Source organism: Rattus rattus, chromosome 6, assembly GCF_011064425.1.
Source record: "Rattus rattus isolate New Zealand chromosome 6, Rrattus_CSIRO_v1, whole genome shotgun sequence".
Lineage (NCBI taxonomy): Eukaryota > Metazoa > Chordata > Mammalia > Rodentia > Muridae > Rattus > Rattus rattus.
Genome location: NC_046159.1, coordinates 34,472,105 through 34,484,829, shown reverse-complemented (window position 1 = coordinate 34,484,829; position 12,725 = coordinate 34,472,105). Strand labels below are relative to the sequence as shown.

General features: G+C 38.7%; 1 pseudogene; it reads left to right on the top strand.

The window, feature by feature from the left end:
- Positions 1-6,358: 6,358 nt before the first annotated feature.
- Positions 6,359-7,827, top strand: LOC116904260 (annotated as a pseudogene).
- The last annotated feature ends 4,898 nt before the right edge of the window (positions 7,828-12,725 follow it).

Below are 12,725 nucleotides of genomic sequence, written 5' to 3'. Positions count from 1 at the left end.
AGTCTGGTGTGATTCTGATAGGTCTGCCTTTATATGTTACTTGACCTTTTTCCCTTACTGCTTTTAATATTCTTTCTTTATTTTTTGTCGTTTGGTGTTTTGACTATTATGTGACGGGGAGGTGTTTCTTTTCTGGTCCAATCTATTTGGAGTTCTGTAGGCTTCTTGTATGCCTATAGGTATCTCTTTTTTAGGTTAGGGAAGTTTTCTTCTATGATTTTGTTGAAGATATTTACTGGTCCTTTGAGCTGGGAGTCTTCACTCTCTTCTATACCTATTATCCTTAGGTTTGATCTTCTCATTGAGTCCTGGATTTCCTGTATGTTTTGGACCAGTAGCTTTTTCCGCTTTACATTATCTTTGACAGTTGAGTCAATGATTTCTATGGAATCTTCTGCTCCTGAGATTCTCTCTTCCATCTCTTGTATTCTGTTGGTGAAGCTTGTATCTACAGCTCCTTGTCTCTTCTTTTGGTTTTCTATATCAGGGTTGTTTCCATGTGTTCTTTCTTGATTGCTTCTATTTCCATTTTAATTCCTTCAACTGTTTGATTGTGTTTTCCTGGAATTCTTTCAGGGATTTTTGTGACTCCTCTCTGTAGGCTTCTACTTGTTTGTTTATGTTTTCCTGTGTTTCTCTAAGGGAGTTCTTCATGTCTTTCTTGAAGTCCTCCAACATCATGATCAAATATGATTTTGAAACTAGATCTTGCTTTTCTGGTGTGTTTGGATATTCGTGTTTGCTTTGGTGGGAGAATTGGGCTCCGATGATGCCATGTAGTCTTGGTTTCTGTTGCTTGGGTTCCTGCGCTTGCCTCTCGCCATCAGATTATCTCTAGTGTTACTTTGTTCTGCTATTTCTGACAGTGGCTAGACTGTCTTATAAGCCTGTGTTTCAGGAGTGCTGTAGACCTGTTTTCCTGTTTTCTTTCAGCCAGTTATGGGGACAGAGTGTTCTGCTTTCGGGCGCGTAGTTTTTCTTCTCTACAGGTCTTCAGCTGTTCCTGTGAGCCTGTGTCTTGAGTTCACCAGGCAAGTCGTTTGTAGCAGAAAAGTTTGTCTTACCTGTGGTCCCCAGGCTCAGGTTTGCTCGCGGGGTGTTGCCTATGAGCTCTCCACGGCCTCAGCAGCCAGGAAGATCTGCGCCGCCCCTTCCGGGAGGTTCCGTGCACCAGGGTTCCAGATAGCTTTTGTTTTCCTCTGGGGTCAGTACTGTGTGCAGCGTGCAGTCTCTTCTGGTTTCCCAGGCGTGTCCGCCTCTCTCGATGATAGTTTCTTTATGAAGGCTGTCCATTGGCCACACCTAGTAATGACTCATTGGTGAAAATAAAAATTCTCTTAAACTCAAGCATCCATACATTTACACCTTACTGCTTGTTTACTTGTGATCACTGAAAGTAGGTCTAGACTGACTTTGCTAAATTTCCCTAGGCACAGGTCAGCTTTCCTGTCTAGCACCTATGCTCTATCATTCATTCCTCCAAAGAACTACATATTGGTATGCACCTCTTATTGAAGTCACTTATGAATGGTCAAATCACACAAATATAGTGTCTACGGGATGCTTGTGATACTTTTCAAATATTTTCACCACTTTATATTTGAGATTTAGACTTCAGTACTCTAAATCTAGGACCAAAACTCTTAATCTACAGATATAATTTTGGGAAAGTTACTAAATTTATCTAGCCTTGGTTGACTCATTTATAACATGGAGATGAGGAAGGATTAAATGAGATAAGTATGGCACAAAAAAGGCTCAGCAAAAAATGGATACATATCCCTGTTCTAAAAAAAGTCAGTAGGAAGAACAGGTTAAGTGTTTCATTAAATATCAAAGTGGGGGAAATGTTACATTGAAGAAAGTTTGTTTAACCCTTTTGTTCTGAAATGATGATTTGGTAAACATATCCCCATTTAAATGATGAATTACAGGACTCCATAATATAATTAGTACTTGCTAAAGTAAAGACTATTATTTCTACATTTCTCAGTGATATTCAGGAAAGGTAAGGTCATCTCTAATACTTCATGAATCTTTCTGAGGTGCTAGGCAGTCAGACTTAAGGAAAATTGTATTGAGACATCAACAAAGTTCTTTGAAGCCAAATAGGAAGGTAAAAGGGGGAGTAAAATAATGTGTAAATAATGTTATTATGCTGTTCAGAATATGTATTCTCACATACATGAGCTAACATACACCCACCACCCCCATGCATGTGTGTGCGCACACACACAAGACCAAAACAGAAAATTTAGAAGATTGCCTTAAACATTATGAGTCAATGGGCCAGTCAACTGAAGCTTTGTGAGAGGGGAATTTGGGGGAGGGGTTGTTTTTGTTCATTTGCTTGTTTGTTTTTTATCACATCCATGGAACCTCAAGTATAGTTTAGATTTCTGGCCATTTCTCAAATCTATTGCTTGCAATCAAAATCAATTGCTTGATTCACAGAGAATCAAGTCTATGAAATTACTACAGGTAAGAACATACTAAAAACACAGACAGAAAAAATTATTCTTTAAATTTAATGAGTCTGTATCTCTAGCCTACTGCCTTCATACATGAAGAATGTGGCGTTACAGCAAGAATATGAACTTTCCACAACATATTTTTTCCATAGTAGAATTTAACTTGGTAGGGCTGGATGTACATGTGTTCCCTTTATTGGAGGATGAGTTAAATTTATGATAATGGGAAAGTTAAGGAATGTAAGCCAAATCATGATCTACAGGGGCAAAGCAGCGACTCAAATCTAAAACACAGAAGTAAAGTAACTTCATCAAGTTCCATTATACCTGTTCATGTTCTGAGCATTAATTCAGAGTTGAGTAGATTTCTATGAGAAATAAGAGGCATGTAATAGAAGCATAGAGATGTAAACTTTAAGGGTCAAAGAATATCTGAGAGGTTATTAAAAAGAAAAGAAAGGAGCAAGGAAACAAAGCAGGTAAGCAGAGAAGCAGGAAAGCAGGCAGGCAGGCAGGCAGGTAGGCAAAAACATCTCTGTGCCTTTGTTGTGTTCATCTACATGCTGAGCATGCCTCCGAGAAGGACCTGCAATTTTCAAGTGGTCAATAAATATTTCCCAAATTCAAATGTGAAGAAAAAACATAATTTAAAAAAAGCGAACATGGCCAAATATGCAGGAACAATGGTGGTTTATAAAGAGGTCATAGAACTATAATTGAAAAGGGAAAGAAGAAATTATGAAGCAGTCTTGGTCAGGGATTTTCCCAAGTTAGCCACTGACCAGAGAAACAAGAACAATAAACACCTAGTAAAATAAGCACTAGGAAAAGTTCACCAAGACTCAACGTCAACCAGTCAACCAAAGAAATGCCTGCATGACAGACATCAAAATCAACAGTTCCTCCCCGCTGCCTACTTTTGAAGCATCTCTGGAAGTCAAAGTTTATGTAGTTGCTGCCCATTCGCCATTCTAATTTGTCTCTGTCTGATTTTGCTGCTTGTCTTATTTACACTGATTCTTCTTCAGTTGACAATTACTGATGATAAACAATGCTACCCTAACATTCATTAGGATCTTGTTTTATCACCATCCACTTTTGCTCAAATAAGCATCAGGTGTTATTGGTAACATCACTTTTAGCAACAATAACCAATGAATCTGCTGGCCTTGCCAGGAAAAAGGATGCCAAATCAGCCTCCTCTGAGAATTAGGACCCTCTCCCCTTCAAGGAACCAGCTGACAGATCTGTATGGTTTCCCAAACAAAATCAACAGCAGGCCTTTGTCCCACCTGTAAAGCCACAGAGAGATGGGTAATTGAATAGTTATCTTCGCTGTTGACAATGCCATAAGTAGAAAAGAGGATCCATAGATTCTAGCAAAGAGGTTGTTGGCCCAGATCCCTTAGTAGCAGAGGCACATATGGAAACACTGGGGAAGTTTATACCAGAGCAAAGGGAAGGAATCTGTGTGAAGATAATCATTAAACTCATCATAAAGTATTATCCACACATTGCATATTCCTTACTTGGTCTTACATCCCACTTTTAGCATAATCATTTCCCTCTTTTCATCGTTTAAAACTGATACATAGTTGGTTCATCTTATTTCATAGAATTGTTTTTTGTTAGTTTCTCTGTTGCTGTGACAAAACATTAACCAAAACCAGTTTGGGGAGGAAAGGGTTTATTTCATCTGATAACTCTCAGGCCACGCTCCATCACTGAGGCAAGTGAGATCAGGAACTCTAGGTAGACTCTAGAATCTGGAGTCAGGAATTTAAGTGGAAGTCACAAAGGAATAGTGCTTACTGGCTTTCTTCCCATGGCTTGCTCAGCCTGATTTTTTCATACAGCTCAGACCCACATACCCAAGTGTAGCACCATCCACAGTAGCCTGGCCAACAAACAACTATTAACCAAAACAATGCCTCCACTGGCTTGCCTACAAGCCAATCAAATTGACGGATTTTCTTAATTGAGGTTCCTTCTTCCAAGATGACCATAGATTGTGTCAGGTCAACAAAACATTAACCAGTACACAGTTGTTATGTTTATGTCCTGAGAAACGTGGGTCACCTCAATGAATCTTTCCTAGCCTTCCTTGTCTCTTAAACCTTGCCTGAGTCAGCCTCCTTCCATGTGTAATTCCACCCAGTATGTCTTATTACTATTAACCAGACAAGAGCAGACTTCAGCTTCTCAATACTGGCCTCAGGAATGGCCACATGTAGCAAGTCCAAGTCACCATGAGTATTAAGACAGTATAAATCGCTCTATCTGCTTCCTTTTTGTTTCTTCATTAGAATAAAAAAGTCATTACTCTCCAAGGCTTCTCCATCCTCGTCTGTGATTATACATCATTTCTGCTTCCTACACCTTCGGCAAGAAACAACAACAAACAGGGCACGTAAATGTGCTATCCTGGCCATGAATTATTAAAAGAGACTCCCATATTTCTATGACAATCAAGGCAAATATAAAAACAGAACTGAATTTTCTCCCCAGACATAACATTTCTGAATTACCACAAATCCAATTGAATATGAGGTGTGATAATAACAAAGATAGATATTTAGTGTGCTGCCCTTAAATACGGCCACTAAAGCTGTTTATATCTTTGCACATCTTTATTTTTTGTTCTAAGAGCCACTATTTTCTTGAAAGAGCATATCCTTGGAATCATTCCAATTGGAAAGGAAACTTCAATGTACAGAAATCAGATTTTCAAACTGAGCTGCCAGACTTTGTTCAGTTTGCACAGAGGCATCCCCTAGTGGCTCGACAGAGTCAGTACTAGTCTCAGAAGTACCTCACTACCAGCTCCCGACTGTGCCTTTGAACATATCACTGGCTGTACACCTTGCATCTACAAGCTATCACCTGCCTCTTATGACAGAGATAATAATGCCTAGTCACATGAGCACTTCACTGTTGGGGCAAGGAGCAGTCTTAGAACCAGTCAAAGGCCTTGTAAAATGGTACTGGGCTTCAAAGATCCTGTCATCCAGAGGTCCCCAAACATCCCTTTCTGAGCACCCTGCTTTCAGCATACACAAGAATCCCTAGCCTCCTTGTTTTCTCCTTCTATTGTGCATATATGCAAAACAGTAAAATGGTAATTGCGGGAACTGTACAGTTTCATTGAGCTCATTTGGTTTAAATGCAGAGAGCTGGGATTCTTGTCATTCATTACTCAGAGATAAAACTCTTTTATGTATTTTTGAAAGAAGGAAGTGAAACAGCAGAATTAGGAGGCATCAGTCCACTTAATTATTGTTTACAAGTTTCAGTGGAATGGCACGCCAAGTCTGCTTTGCTACCCAAACTATGTGCTAGACAGAGGCACAGCTTCATCCTTGCCAAGGAGCCTGAGTAGTCCTGCCAGAGTTGAAGCAAGTCAATCCATCAAGTGAGAACTGAGTAAGAGAAAAAAACATTCAAGTATAGCAATATGAAAGTACAGCCAGTCCTTGGGCTATTCACACTAATTATCTGAGTTCTGAGAGCTCCCGAGTGAGGACTCAAATTTTAGAGATGCTTAGGCCTTCACTTAAAACAATACACTCCCAGAATGGAATTCCTGGACATTAGAATCTGTGGATGGTGATTTCCCAAATAGCAGCATAAATACCATGAGGGAAAACAAAAGTGGAGAGTAAGCGAAGGTGTCGGAACTAGCAAGAGATCCTTCTAAGTGTCTTCTAAATTCCCCCTCTGTCTGCTTTACCTATGGATCCCAAACTAACTGGATCACATGTTTTCTCAGACCATCAAACTCCAAAATGTCTCCTTTTAGCACAAATTCTAATTTAGCTCAGCTTTTTGAAGTTGTCTCATATATCTATGGCTTAGCAACAGTATAACCACACAAAAATCACAACAACATGCAAAGTGATAGCGTTGGAAATTCTGGTAAACTTGAAAGATATTAATACACACCTCTCCAACTGTGGTATGCAGGTCGTAAGTGAATCTGTAAAAATGTGCCAAATAACATTTATTTTAGAGAAAATGAACTGAATAGTGATGGGCACACCATTGTATACATCTTCTAATTCCCAACAGAAATTTATTTATTTAGTGTGAGGGTATGCAGGCAGGCACACACATTATTATTATCAGTGACCATGTGCTCAACTAAAAATACAGGGTATAAGAAAACTTATTTTAATAAAAAATTATTTAATACAGGAGTCTATTAGTAAAATAGAAGATCAAGTTAATTCTGTCAACTTTACATACACCAAAGTCAGCTGGAAAGATAGAACGTCAGTTGAGAAATAGCCCCTATTAGACTAGCCTCTAAGGGTGTCTGTGGGGCATCCCCTTGATTAATGATGTGCAAGGGTCCAGTCCACTGTACATGGTATCACTCCTTTGTAGGTGATCTGGGTGATATGAAAATGGGCTGAGAAATCCAGGAGAATTAATCCAATAAGTAGCATTCCTCCATGGCCCCTGCTTTAGTTTCTGCCTCCATATTCCTGCTTTGAGCTCCTTCCAAGGTTTCCTTAGATAGCAGATTTTAACCTTCAGTCAAGTATCTCATTTCCTCCTCAAGTCAGTTTGAGCCAGTGTTTTTATGAAATCAATAGAAGGGCAAATTAGGACAGGAAGGAAAAGTTAGAGTCTATGTCCTAGAATCTAGATGGCTCAATGGTTAAGAACATAAGTCTAAACTGAAGTTGTCAAGTCTGTTGAAATGCACCATGAAGCTTTCTTTGAGTAGAGCTTTCCTGGGGACAATGTGGGCTTTGATGTAAAGAACATGTCTGTCAAAGATGTTAGACGTGGCAATGTTGCTGATGACAGCAAAAATGACCCACGATGGAAGCAGCTGGCTTCACTGCTCAGGTGATTATCCCAAATCATCCAGGCCAAATTAGTGCTGGCTATGCTCCTGTTCTGGATTGTCACACAGCCCACATACCGAGCTTAAAAGATAGATAGATAGATAGATAGATAGATAGATAGATAGATAGATAGATAGATAGATAGATAGAATGATAGATAGAATGATAGATAGATAGATAGATAGATAGATAGATAGATAGATAGATAGATAGATAGATAGATAGATAGATAGATAGTCGTTCTGGTAAGAATCTGGAAGATGACCCCAAATTCTTGAGGTCTGGTGATGCTGCCATTGTTGATATGGCCCCTGGCAAGCCCATGTGTGCTGAGAGCTTCTCTGACTATCCTCCACTTGGTCGTTTTGCTGTTTGTGACATGAGGCAGACAGTTGCTGTGGGTGTCATTAAAGCTGTGGACAAGAAGGCTGCAGGAACTGGCAAAGTCACCAAGTCTGCCCAGAAAGCTCAGAAAGCTAAATGAATATTATCCCTAACACCTGCCACCCAAGTCTTAACCAGTTGGTGAAGAGCGGTCTCAGAACTGTTTGACTCAATTGGCCATTTAAGTTTAATAGTAAAAGACTGGTTAATGATAACAATGCATTGTAAAACCTTCAGAAGGAAAGAAAGTTTTGTGGGTCATTATTTGTGTGTGTGTGTGTGTGTGTGTGTGTGTGTGTGGCAGTTTTAAGTTATTAGTTTTCAAAATCAGTACTTTTTAATGGAAACAACTTGATCAAAAATCTGTCACAGAATTTTGAGACCCATTAAAACAAGTTTAATGAGAAAAAAGATAAACTTTCATCAAAAAAAAGAACATAAGTCTAGCTCCAGGAGGAATTTTTACCTTTTTGAGACCATCTTTTGAGACATCACAAAATCTCTATCTCCCCAAATAAATTTACATCAGAGATAAGTATAAACATTTATTTCAGAAAGTTCCTGAGAAGGTCTGCAAAGAGACCCAGTTCTGTCAGAACACATTGGCAAGAAGCATTCTAAATAGTGTTCCCTCTACTCCATACACTTGATACATGCCTCTTCTTCTCCATTCTCCTTTTCCTTTTCCTGGGTTAGTTCTATTCATTATTTTTACCTTAACATATATATTAATTCTACTCTATATATTTACTGATTCAGTGCCACATATGTATCCCAGGCTGGCCTTGCCCTCAAAACTCTCTTGCTTTAGCTCACCAAGAGGTGGGATTTCAAGTATACAACACCATACCAACTGTAGATATCTCTTAGAAACTGTCTTAGTCATATCTAACTTGTATAAAAACAGTCCAATATACTGAGTCTCTCCTGAATATTGAAATTGATTTCACACAATCCTGAGGACTAGGAGATGAAAGAGCTGCATAAAATCCCTTTGAGAAAAGGCAGTCATCCCATTCATGAGGATTCTATCTTGACTTCGTTCCTAAAGGACAACCTTAAACAAAGGTTAGGTGTCATCATATATGACTTTAGAGACAAACATGCTATGCTAAAATGCTTCAGTAATTTTGAGCAGGCCAGAAGCACCTTCCATATGCTGTCACTGTAAGATTTACATTTAGGTAACAAATAACCTATCAGAAGCTATTACTCAGGCAGTTGTCTACTGCAAGCATTTAATTGGAGACACAAGGACCAGATGTTCAAGGTCATCAGTCTAGACTACATGAGAACCTGTCTCAAAAAGACAGTGGTAGAATTACAGCCAACTGGACCACATATTTTCCCGCTTCATTTTCTTTTGGAACAAAAATCATTAATATTGAAATGTTCTCATTTATCTCTTTTTTCCATTAACTATTGAAGAATTTTGTAATCTGAATACCTGCACCACCCAAATTTTTTGTGCCAAAATCTTGCTTCATCCCATTGATGATATTGATATATAAATGATGATGGTACTGATATATTAAAGCCTTTAAAAAGTGATCAGGTTATGACAGCATAGCTTGAAAAGAGTCTTTTCATCCCATCTATCATATGAAGACACAAGAAGTCATCAGTTATGAGCAAGGTGTAAGCCCTCACCAGACCCTAGATCCCTCAACACCTTGATAATGAACCTCAAACCTTTGAAACAAATATGAATAATTTTTCATGTTTATCAGCTCATAGGTTATTGACTTTTATTACAGCCTCTCCAGAAGATTCATATCAGAGACAAAGCCCTGCTGAATGACTGGCTCTTCTCTTTGGCTCTTCAAAATACTTTATAATGTCTTAGAACCCTGGGAATCACACCTGGAAGCCAGTCTTAGTGCCGAACCACCAAAGTTTTCAGCGATTCTGTAAACATTAAATTCTCCAAATGCATGTACAGTCAAGACAGAACAAACCTTAGTTCTTAAAACCAAACCCCACACAATTCAAAGCCAGTCATAAATTCTTTCTTCACACTGCTACAGTCATAAAGCTAGATCTAAGGAAAGTACAAAAGAAAACTACATACTCTGCCTTCCCTTAAGACAGACAGTCCTTATCCAGTCTCTAGTAGTGAGTACAGAGGAAAAGGAAGGCTCATAAGGTGACTGTGGCATCAGTAGGGTTACCTCCATGCTGCTTACTTACAACTTGTACAATATAAAAGACTTGTTTGTTCCATGGGTGCTGAATATGCTATGGCATTCACAACTAACTGAGCATCAGGTATGTATGAGTTAAATAAGCAAGAAAGAAGGAAGCATTTCCTTTGTGTTCTTCCAGAATACTTCATATACTATTTCACTGTATATGTAGTACCCAATGAAATAAACTATTCAGAAAAAAATCCTCACCTCTCAATAGAATAAATTTGAACCTAATTATGTCCAGATAAAAAGGCTGTCACATTCTTCACTTCAGTCCACACACATGAAAGTTTTTAAATAAATCATTGGGTATTTTCTTGTGAAGTAATAAAATAGATGATGGTGATGAAAGAGAAGGAGGAGGAGAAAGAGGAGGAGAAGAAGATAGATGACTGATTGGTAGTTTGATAGATAGATGATAGATAGATAGATAGATAGATAGATAGATAGATAGATAGATAGATAGATATAAGATAGATATTTTATGGATGAATGGGTGGAAGGCTAGATTGATGCATATATCTGCCTATGGATGTGTATATGTATGGACAGAAATACACTCACACGTACATATTTATTCTGAATTCTTTTGAAATTTTCCACATACACTTAGCACATTTTCAATTTTTGCCTGAGAAAGTATGCAATTTTACAATCTTAGAAGAAAATTAGCCATGGGAACTCACAAAAGAAACTCCACACTAATTTTTTAAAGGACAAACATTTATGTATAAAATATTAATTTATTCTCTCCTACAAGTAAGAAGCCTCCATTGATTTTCTTTCCTCAAAGCCATCAGGTTAATTAAAGGTTTAACGGTGGAATCCAGCTACACTTAGATGAACTCTCTTCTTTCTTTGAACCTGCTGTTTTTCACATTATAAATGTAAAACCTGCTTCAGCAAGTCTGGAAGCAACTTGGCTATTGATTTCCTAAAACCCACAACTTGAGATTTGCCCTTTAACTCCATTATAGAATGGGTAATGTCTCCCCAGGAGTTGTTGTGAGCCTATCCATTATTTGATATGAGAATCCAGTCATTATGCAAGTGTAAAGGATGGGGGGGCGGGGGAATGGTGATTAAAGAAAAAGAAAAAGATGTGAAAAAGAAATGAGAAATGAATAAGAGAAACTTGGAGCATCTTTCCCATCCTGTTGAGGTAAAATGTCCCTTAATTCTTATCTCTACTGTGATTTTGGACAGGGCTCAGGTTTCCTCCTCTAGAGAAGGGATGAAAAGAGCAGAATTGCGATTGTCTGTTTTCCACTTTGCTTATTTCCTAGCTGGAGTTGTTATTCCCATTGGAATGCAGCAGTTGAGTCCATAACTCCCTCAACAACTTGTGCATCCACTAGCATCTGTAGCACTCACCGCTGCCCACACATCCCTTTCTGCAACAGGACCATGAGGTTTTTTATTAGAGGGTCTCTCCATAGCCAACAGAGTCAGGTTAAGTTCTCCCAGAAGCAGGCTCTGTGATGAGTACTAAGTTCTTTGCAACCATTGCCTAAGTAATGAACATAGAAGAAACAACTGGGCAGAGGAAATAGCTATGCTGCTTCAGTGTCAGCTAAAGTCTCAGACAATGTTTCCAGGACTGCAGCGGGATGGTTCTTCATGTTGAAGTTTCAGACCAATGAGTGTGAAAGGTGTGCTGTGGGAAACAGATATGACAGTGAGAGAGCTGGCTCCAAGCAGAGTCAGTTCTTGGAGACGGTTAATAATCAAAGGTTGTTAGCCAGCAGGGCTCACAATAGCTAGGGTTTAAGTCTTTAGGTCTTGAAGGACAGGTGGAGCATCCACTATGCTACTTTGTGTAACACTACTATTTGTCTTTTTCTATTATTTGGACTTCTGCAACCACAACAGCTCTGTCTTGAGAATTGTAATACAACTCTTATGAATGAATTGTCATAATGTTGCAGTCATAGGAATTCTAAGGGGTTGTGGAGTGCTTGGAGACTCTCAGAAATCATGAATGAATAGAGAGTTCTTATATTCAGACCATTACCCATGAATCAAACCTTTAGAGTAAAGTATGTTTCAGAGACAGGAGACTCAGTCTACACATAGATTTTCCCCAAAGACCCACGGAATATGGAAATGAAGTTAGAATTGATGGGATAGGAGTATAAGATTGGTATATAGGAGGTAATAGAATAGAAATAGACACTTCTGGACAATTATTAAGTTTTTCTATAAAGAGGGACAGAAAACAATGTGATAAAATCTGATGAGGGGCCTGAGATGAAGAATGAATGGAGAAATTGAGATGTGGATTGAGATTAGTGAAAGACTAGAGAAAGAGCTGGGGATGATAAACATGATGAGAGAAGAAGATGACAGATGTGTCAGAGATGAAGTCGAAAGAAATGTTAGAGATAAAGAGGAGGTAGCAGAGATAACAGAGATCGAGATGACATGATGGAGATGATAAAGAGGATAGAGTGCAGATGACAGAGGTAACAGAGTAGAGATGGTTAGAATGGAGAAAAATAGTGATGGGAGAGACTGAGATGATCAATATAACAGAGAGACACAGAGATTACAGTAAGGATAATGACATGGAGATAATGGAGGTGGGGTGAGATGGGATGAAGATGACAATTGACAAAGATGACAATGATCCAGATGACGATGATAGGAGAAAGATGGACATGAGTGAGGGTAATGCTGGAGGATGTAAAATCCTGAGCATGTTAGAATACTGATGGAAGCAAGCTGTCAATTCCAATGCAACATAAAAAGCTAACGAGTACTTTGGGGATAGCAGACCAACCCAATCTAAACCTTCTCATTTTTCACACACAATCTTCATTCAC